Genomic DNA, 9,817 nt, shown 5'->3' with positions numbered 1-9,817 from the left:
CCTTAGTAGATTCGATACACTTCGCTGCTGAAAAAGTTACAAAACACCAAAAAAAAAAAAACAATGACTTCAGCAAAAAACCCAAGCCAGAAGTATAACACAGTTGCATAACAGCTAACCAAAGAGAAAGAGGTAACAGCCAAAAAGTTTCAAACCTTAAACGCCATTGTAAGGATAGGAAAAAATATCGGCTATATGCAGCTGTATTTTGTGGTTTGTAAGTTTCAGGTAAACGCGCCACCAAAAAAAAAACAAAAAATCGAGATTAACTGGCGTGTGCGACAGATTCGTTTATTTTTTTAAGAAAGAGAAAAAAAGGAACAATGAGCAGCAACGAACAACTAAAATGACCAAAGTGCAGTAAAATCCCAATGTTCGTCTGTAACATACATACAATTTTATATTCATACATTAGGTCAGATCGGTTTTTATGACCATTAACTCCTTCTTTGGGTTTGTCTATTATTTATATTGGACACATAAGGAAACAATTTTTACTTTACAGCAGGACGTAAAGCTTAAGTTAGAGAGATAGTTCACGTTTAACTACTTTAAAATTTCACTTTTTTGCCGAAGGAAAGCAAAAAAAAACAAAAAAAATGTCTTGTTTTTTTCTTTTTTTCCGGGCTTATATGAAAGGAATATTACCTCAAAAATCATCTTATCATGTTTATTCTAGCCTAGCCTCGCACATTCATCTATAAATGCCTTATAATTAACAATAATTTTAATTGAATTCCTTCAATCTGTATACAATAGAATTTTCACAATGCACAGAGGGATATTTGGCCGATTTAGGTGGTCAAAAGTCGAATTTTCCAAACGAACTGTTTTCTTTTATAACAGAATTTAGGGTGAAGAGAATATAATTATTGACTAGATTCCGTTATTTTTTAATCCCTCTTTGTTTTCATTCGCGCGCACCGCACTGTCAAAGTGCCTTGTTGATAATTGTTTATTTGGGTTTTAGATGTGTTTAATAAATGTTTAGCAAGTTTTCGAAAACAAATTACAAAAAATTGTTGCCTCTCACAAAATACACCGTCTCTACATAAAAAAAAAAAATGTTTTAAAAATAGTTATTAAAAAACGCCCATTTATTTGAAACATGTTTTTTATAGAGAATTAAACGAGGATAACGATGGTGTAATTTTAAATCCCTAATTTACTGGTCTTCACTTTGCAAATCATGACCATCTTATATAAAGAAATGTAGCTCTAAAACGACGTTAAGATGAAGTCGTTACGGTGAGCAGAACCCGAGATATAACGATTTGAAGAAGTACATGTTTAGTCAAAATCACGAAAAAATTCAAACTTAGACAGATCAAATGAAAAAAAAATTCCCCGTACATGTGTTAGCTTATTTCATATGTAGAACCCATAAAATAAATTTGAAGCGAATCGAAAGTGTGACACCAAATTCGTTATAATTAATTTAACCTATTATTTACATTGAATCTAATTTTTAAACAGGTGGCAGCCCTGTTCAAGCTAGTTTCAAACTACATATAACCTTATTAAACTTTTTCTTCTGACACCCATATTAAAATTAATTAAAATTAAAGTTGAATTTAATTTTTAAACAGATGGTAACCCTCCCACATGTTGTTTAGAAATAAAGCCTTTTCAAAACCATTTCGATTGACACCCATATTGTAGCAATTCGTATAACTTAATGTCATTCAATTTTTTAGCAGGTGGCAACGCTTTTTATGTTCTAACCTAGATATAAACCTTCTCCTCGCCGATACCAACACTTAGGTATCGATGTTTCTACAATCGGACCACGATAACATGGATCTATCGATGTCAAACTTTAAGCAACTTTATTTTCGTTATTTTGGTATTTACAATTTTAAATATCGTAACACGTCGTTTCTAAGCATTTTGAGTTAAAATTTTCATAAATATAATTTTGGCCGCCAAAATCGGCCAAATACCCCTATGTGCGATGTTCTGATGAGTTACAGATTGATCAAACAAAAAATGCAATTTCTTTCTTGATCTAGTTAAGGATTTCTCTGATACCTCGGCTCTACACAGTTTCGATTGCCCTTTTTTCAGAACTGTAACAATACGGGCATGTTTTCTTATTCATTTTACTATATATGTATGTATGTCATCATCGTGAAAATATCTATCTAATGGTAACAATTTCATTTTCTAGGGAAAGAGCATTCGAATTTTTGTAGAGAGTCTTGTAATTTTTGATCTAAATAGTATTATAGAAGTTATTTTTTCGGTAACATATGGTCAATATATTATTTTCAGATTTAAATTGTTTGAATCATATTTGGTTCTTTTTCGATTTTTTTTTTATCATTAGTGATCAATTTTTTGATCGAAATTTCGGGCTAATTCGGTAATTTTGAATGATATGCAATGGAATTTGGACGATACAATACATACATAAGTATTGACGATTTTGTCGGTTAAAAGTGGTAATTGTATTCAGATATAAATATTTGAACTGTGTATAAGATTATATAAATCGAGGGAAACTCACATCTCTATTGCAGCTCATCGATAAAGTTCAAATCCGACATTAACGAAATTGTTATATACATTTCTATGGAACGGGTTTCCATTAATCCGTTATACCGAAAATACTAAAAAACGGATATGAATGATTTAATCGTTCGGGAGTTTCGAGGGACTTGTTTTTGGAAGAGAAATTTGCTTTTTAATTTTTGTCCTTAAATTACATATGTTCTGAAAAAATATACATCATTTTAATACCAATGCATTTTGATGTAGATTTCACATTTTTACGCATATTTATTGATTTATCGGTTATCGATGTAAACAGGTACATATACATACATATATACATATGTATGCATATGTAGGTACATATGTACATATATACCCATCCGTTATCGATTTATTATCGAAATTTTTTAGTAATTTATCGTTATCGTAACAATACGGTCATTATTATCAACATTGATATCATCCGATTTGGTTTTGATAGATCCACTAAAATCTGCCCATCCTAATGTACATACATACATACAATATATATCATCCAAGTCTTCGTATGCCTATTCCCAGCCTCTGCTGCTGAAAGTTAATTCCCAAAACATAGGTAAATTAACCATGGCTGAGGTATGAAGTAAACGCAGCTTACATTAACAAATATTTACAACAGATATATGTACATATACATAGCTAGTATACATAGTATACTCGCATGTTTTCTTATTCATTTTACTATATATGTATGTATGTAAATACTAATGTTCGTATGAATGTACCTATAACGCTGAAAAGATAATCTACACTTTTGTTATTGTAGAAATTTTCGACAGACGCTTTGGTAAGCTATCAGCTTCAGCTTGGCCGATATGTACAGACGAAGCGGATGTGACTTTTGAGAGTGAACACACATATGTATGTACCTACATACGTTTGTATGTACATACATACATATACATATATGTAAGTACAATACCCTATTATTTCAACGGTAAATGTATGTAGGTGCGTAATAGTTGTTGCTGGTGTTACAAATTTTCGGTCTTTATGTCGGAATGTTAAAATCGAAAGTGGTTTGGGGCGAAAACTCGTAAAAAGATAATAACAAAAATAAACAAAGAAAATGAAAAAAAGAGAGTGAAAAATATTTTCGATTGAAAAATATGTTGCAGATGTGAAGCTGCAATTTATCTGTGTATGTACATATGTAGATATGTATATCCATGTAAAATGTAACGTATGTACTTATGTATTGTGCGTTATGCACATGCTGATGTGAATTTCAAGAGTCAAATTGGCAGAGCTGTGGCGTTTGTCAGGCAAAATTAAGAGCAATAAAAGAGGCCGCTCTGTGAACCTCCAGCCATAAATTAAGCGAAGTATTCAACAAAAGAACCAAACGACAACAAAAGTATGAGAGCAGTTTGAATGGAAACAAAAAGCGCACAAAAGACTCGGGAACGTTTTCGTAAAGAACAAAATGAGAACAAATATTCAAGAACTTCTCAATAAGAACAGAATGGGAACGAACATTTTTGGAACGTTTTCATTTAGAACGAAATAAGAACGAAAATATCGAGAACGTTTTCAAGGAGGATCAAATAAGAACACAAGTCTGGGGAACGTTTTGCTAGAGAACAAATGGAGAACAAAAGTTTTGAGAACTTAGCATTAAGAATAAGAGGGACGTCCGTCCGGGTGATAAAAAATCGTTTCATTGGGAGCCATGAGAGGAAACTGGCTCATTTCAACTTTTAGCTAAACTGTCCATTTATGGCAAAGATTTCCATTTTCCGTGCAAGAAAACTTCGTTTCTTAAGTCTTTCGTTTACTTAATTTCCATAATTATCTTTCAGTTCTTTTTTGATTAATTTTAATATTTAAACATTTTAAACTAATGCAACGCTATCAGAAAAATTTTGTTCTCGCTTCCATTTTACGCGAGTAGTTTGTTCCCGTTTCGTTCTCTGTCAGAACTTTCCTGAGACATAAGAAAAAGTTCCTTAGACTTTGATTCCCTTTTTGTTCTTTGTCAGAACGTTTCGGAGAGTTGTTTCCCTTAAAAATATTCCCGAAAGTATTGTTCGTATTTTGGTCATTTTGAAAACGTCCCCTAGGCGTTTGTTTTTATATACTTCCTGTTGAGAACGTTCCCGACAGTTTTGTTCTCACTTTCGTTCTTGTACAAACACTACCGAAGGTTTTGTTCTCATTTCGGTTTTCGACGTTTAGTTTCGATCATACTTCTCGGTACCTGTTTTAATTTCATCAAAATCGAACGGTAAATAGAGTTTAATGAATATCTCACCTCTAGCGTCACCTAGTGGACTAATTTTTCGTTGAAGTATTTTTCATCACACCCCATTATAGATACATTTCTAATTTCATCATTTTCTGAATAACTCGACTCATGCGACACCTAGCATATTAAAAAATCCGTGCCAAAAATCTAAAGAATATACTGTACAAATTCGATTGAAATCTGTTCATTACTTTTTGAGCCAAGTTTTAATAAAGAAAACGGTTACATTTAAACACTTTGTAAGAACTTAATTAACCCTCTCAGTACAAAAAATCAGCCGCTGAAAATCTGAAAATTTGTTTACCGGCTAATTTTGGGTCATCGATTCCAAAAATACAATCAAAAATTTTATATTCAGCGTTGTTGTTCAGCGTCCTTTATATTGGACAGTAGTACCCTAGATTTTTAGACAGGGATGTGATATTAATAATTTTTCTTTTTGCTTTTGCGAAATATATTTCAAATCTGAGAATAACATTTAACGTTTTTTTTCGGATCTCAATTCCACCGAAAAATAGTTAATTTGTTCCTATATATTACACTATTTAATATCAGCTTTTGTGACACTTTTCACTTTTGTGAAAAAACACGATCAACTGCATCCCGAAAAGACAGTAAAAGAAATGCAGTAAATAAGAATTGTATACTTTTCTCAAAGCAACTGTTATTTTAAAAACAAAAGCTCTTATTTAAGAAGAAGAGAGATTTAAGTACAAAAAAAAGTTTGTCAAATATATTAGATGATTGTACTGAAATGGTGAAAAAAAATATATCGATATTTTTATCGTTGTATTTATCGATACGATTACCGAAATGGTTTTCGATATACATACATAATTATATATACCATATTCGATTTCGTTAGTCATGTAACGGTCGATATACCCTCCAGTAGTTATCGATATAATATTCGTTTTAACGTTATGCAAAAAGAAACTTAACTGGTTAATTGCTGCCAGTATTACCAGAGTAAACTTTATCCCTACTAAAAGGAAAAATGTTTCATATCAAAGCACCTTTTATCACATAAAAATAAGCTTATTAAAATTAACTATAACAAGAAATAACTGGCCCTGAAGTTATCATATTGTACAGCTATCTATCTGCATACATCTGCCGAAGCAACGCCTAAATTTTTTGTTTCGTGTTTAAAAGCAAAATTTGTAAATTAAGGACACAAACAAATGTACATACATATATGTATGTATGTATGCATGTGTGCCTGAGTTTGTAAACTCTGGCACTTGAAGCAAGAAGGTAGTATGTCTTGTGATTAATTATGCGCGAAAAAATATGTATTTGTAAAAGAAAGTTAAAACTTTACAAATCAGAGCATAACTGCGAAGCGCCAATTGAACGAATGGCAAAATAGGCATGCAATCTATGCACATAAAAATGTATGAGTAGATGTATGTACATGCATGCGAGCTGTTGGTAGCTGTGTTGATATCAAATCCGAAATGGTGAATAAAACGAAAAGTTTGCTTAAACCAAAATGCAGAGATTTTTTCTAGCACTTATCGTTAATCTACCTTAAATATAATACATATATCGCACAGCTTCTTCAAAAGGCGCACAACTAAAAAAAAAAAAATTGAGTAATGTTTTTGCATAAATCAATTAGTAGGATTTATCTAAAATGAATTAAAACCAGAAAACTGCTAGTTATTGTACCAGGTTTTGTATTCATTGTGTTGTATCTGTATCATCCACAAGCACTTATATTTTCGGGTAGGATTTTTGAGTTGTGCCATTTTTGAAGAAGATGTGCGATATGTACAGTGAAATCCACCTGCATACATACTATATTCAGTTTATAGTGGGGCCTTTGGGTATCCAGTTACAGTTGTTCGACTATACTAAATACTAAGATTTAGAAGTAAAAAAGACTTTGTCGTTAAGTACTGTCGTTAGCTCCAGTCAATTCCAGGGTGCTCACGGAAATAATTTTTGGTCAGGGGGGCAAAAAATTTAGCCTCCACGACGGAACGTCTAACTGAGTCTGATTGACTTCGTAGAGTCCGGAAAAGGAGGTATGAAAGAGATTCAACAAGCTAAGTGGCTGTGGAGTAGCAGTGACTCGGATCACTACTCAAGGAGACCTGCCATCACAACAGAAAACCAGCTCGACTTTCGCCCCTTCCCTCAGAGAGCACATCTCAACAGATGTACACTCGTGAGCAATTGAACCGTGTACTTCCGCCGAGTAAATTGTCGAACTTAGGTGAGCCTTATGCTGCCTATGGAGCCACGCTGCGTTCAGGTGTGCCGGAATGTTCTGAGACCAAGCTGAATTCCTATATTAAGAACAACGACGAACTGGTGACTGGTGTCTAGAACCTTGGGGACAATGAAGACTCCCCCTGTCGATGAATGTATGTAAGCATCTTTGTTTCGGTCAAATGTGACAATGAATTTTTAACAAACTTCCCGATGGGCTCGAGAATTGAAATTGTAATATGAAAGATGAATTAGTCCGCTAGGTGGCGCAGGAGTCGAGATACTTGGAAACCCCGTATTTATAGTCCGATTTGGTTCATATTTGAAATGTATATCATATACACGAAAGGAAATAACTCCTCAAAAAATTTTATATTTGGAATATACATATGTATACTGCCGGAAAAAAGTATTGGAACAGTGAGTTTTGCACAATATATGCACCAGTTTCTATTCTAATATTTTTCCGCTAATATTTTATAAAAGTATGGTTCATTCTACAACAAAAAACATAAAACTATAATTTATGATTTTTTTTTTTAAACTCGCGAAAATTCAATAAATTTTCATGCAAACTTTCAACTTGTTAATCAGATTTTTTCGAGTTTTCTTGAGTATGCGGTTTTGTAGCCCATTAAATTCTAGTATAAAAAATGCAAGTTCGGAGTTAGTCAAAAACCGCATTGATATTTGAGAATTTTTTTTGTTGAAGGGGTTTTGCATTTTTTAATATAAAGTATTTTCGAAAAAATTTTTTGTATGGAAGAGACTGCGTGAAAAAAATTGCCAAAAATCAACGGTAATTCGTAGCTACTTAGAACTTTTACAATTTTATTACAATAAAATTGATTGGGCTACAAATCTGCATACTTAAAAAAATTCTAAAAAATCTGATTAAAAAGTTGAAAATTTGCATGAAAATTTGCAGAATTTTCGCGAGTTTTGTACAAAGTTTGGAAATTATATTTTTATGTTTCTTTTTGTAGAATGAACCATATTTTTATAAAAAAAAATGGCGTAAAAATATTACGATAAAAATTGTTGCATATATATTAAAAAAGCAGCTGTGCCAATACTTTTTGCCGGCAGTGTATGTATGTATGTACATAAAAAGGCGCAGGAGTATGGATGTGCGTGTAATTAATTAATCGAACAAGCTAATTAATCGAAGCCTAATTAACCAAAGAGTAATCATTTTTGATTAACCAAAGTGATTAGTTTCCCGATTGATTGCGTTTATCAGGTTCGATTAATCAGGTTCTAATTAATTCTATTAATGTCAGAACTAATTAATCATAACCTGATTAGATCTGATTTTGTTTTATTAAAAAAAAAATATTGTACATACATATTATGATATAAAGAAAATTTTCAGTTGCTTTGAAAGCAAACTTGAAGGAAATGAACAAAGTTACTCAGATTTCAATTATTATTTTTTAATTAAACTGAATTTGCATATAAACTGATTAGTAAAAATATTTGATTAATCAGGAATATGATTAATCATCACATTAATTGACCGATTAATGTCGCATTCCTACGCCGGAGTGAACATGTTTGGGAAACCCGTATTTACTATCCAACTACGGCGTATTCTTATTGCCACAAATGTAGGAGTTTGTTCATAAGTACATATGTATAGTATCAACGTGACTGCTCATCAAAAGTATGTGCGATATGTTTAGAAAACAAGTGTACATATTGTGTCATATACCCTATCGGTCGGTTTACTTCATCTGTCTCGAGTGTGACAAAAAATGTATAAAAAAACTATAGTGAACGCATAAAAATCTTCTGTAGAGTTTTATGTACATACATATGTATACTAATAATCGAAGCATTTCATCATTTTATGAGTAAGTACATATAAACACTCATAAACTTTTGACACTAGCATGCTTAACCAAGATTATTCGATGTGTGGAGATACCACCAAACAGTCTAGCTTAACGGTTGATTAACTGAAGAGCACCTTCAAGATATGCAGAAACACTTACAATTGCTTTGCAATGGAGAATCTTATGTTGCGTACTACTTCTAGCCAATCCTCTCTAAAAGTTAAATGCCAGCATGTAAAGTTGCAGCTTATGGTGCTAAAGCAAAATAGTAGATTGCGAATGTGTGTTTATGAACAGATGCACGTACATAGCACATACATATGTGTACATTAGGATGGTCCTTAAAAATAACATCTAAATTTTGTTCTACATACAAAATAAAGGCGTCCACGAATATTTCAAAATTTTAAAACAAATTCTTAGGGGTTACTACCAGAGCTTGAAACTTTTTCTTTTAATCACAAACATTTGACACTTTTTTGAATTTTTTAAATTTATTCATGTAAATTCAAATTTTGGCCAAACGTATGGGTCGCTTTTTTTACATTTTCCGTTATTTCCTTAGCATTTACAGTGGGATCTTAAAGTATTATATATCGATGTTCTTGTATCGAGGAGAAAATTAGTTTGTACCAAAGTTCATTGATCTCAAGTACCCCGTTCTAGAACTTGCCCCTAGATCTCAGTTCTTATCACCCTAATGTCAGTAAATTAAAACACGAAAGGTCATTCAACTTTTGCTAAGTAGGTATTTTGATTATTCCTGTATGTAAAACTATTTAAAAAATTGTTTTTAATGCCGAACGTAGTAAGCACCGAAAAATAAAAAAGGGAAACTCCTAGGTTCGTGCATAAAACAGCACTTGTCCTAGTAACAACCTTTTTGTTTTTTTTTTTTGTTATCCTAGTCAAGTACTATCGATCTGTGTTGGTCGCTTCCGCGTTAGATTCCATCACCCTAAAATTGTCGCACAGC

The 9,817-nt window shown here is 32.3% G+C and overlaps 1 protein-coding gene across 1 annotated transcript in view; it reads left to right on the top strand.

The window, feature by feature from the left end:
- Window positions 1–9,817, top strand: part of LOC118746736 — a 127,208-nt gene that overhangs the window by 49,686 nt on the left and 67,705 nt on the right. The window lies entirely within an intron of this gene.

The sequence above is a fragment of the Rhagoletis pomonella genome, unplaced genomic scaffold (genome assembly GCF_013731165.1).
Source record: "Rhagoletis pomonella isolate Grant_MI unplaced genomic scaffold, Rhpom_1.0 Rhpom_scaffold_00011, whole genome shotgun sequence".
Lineage (NCBI taxonomy): Eukaryota > Metazoa > Arthropoda > Insecta > Diptera > Tephritidae > Rhagoletis > Rhagoletis pomonella.
Note: the sequence above shows the minus strand (reverse complement) of the source record. Positions and strands in the feature narration are given on the sequence as shown.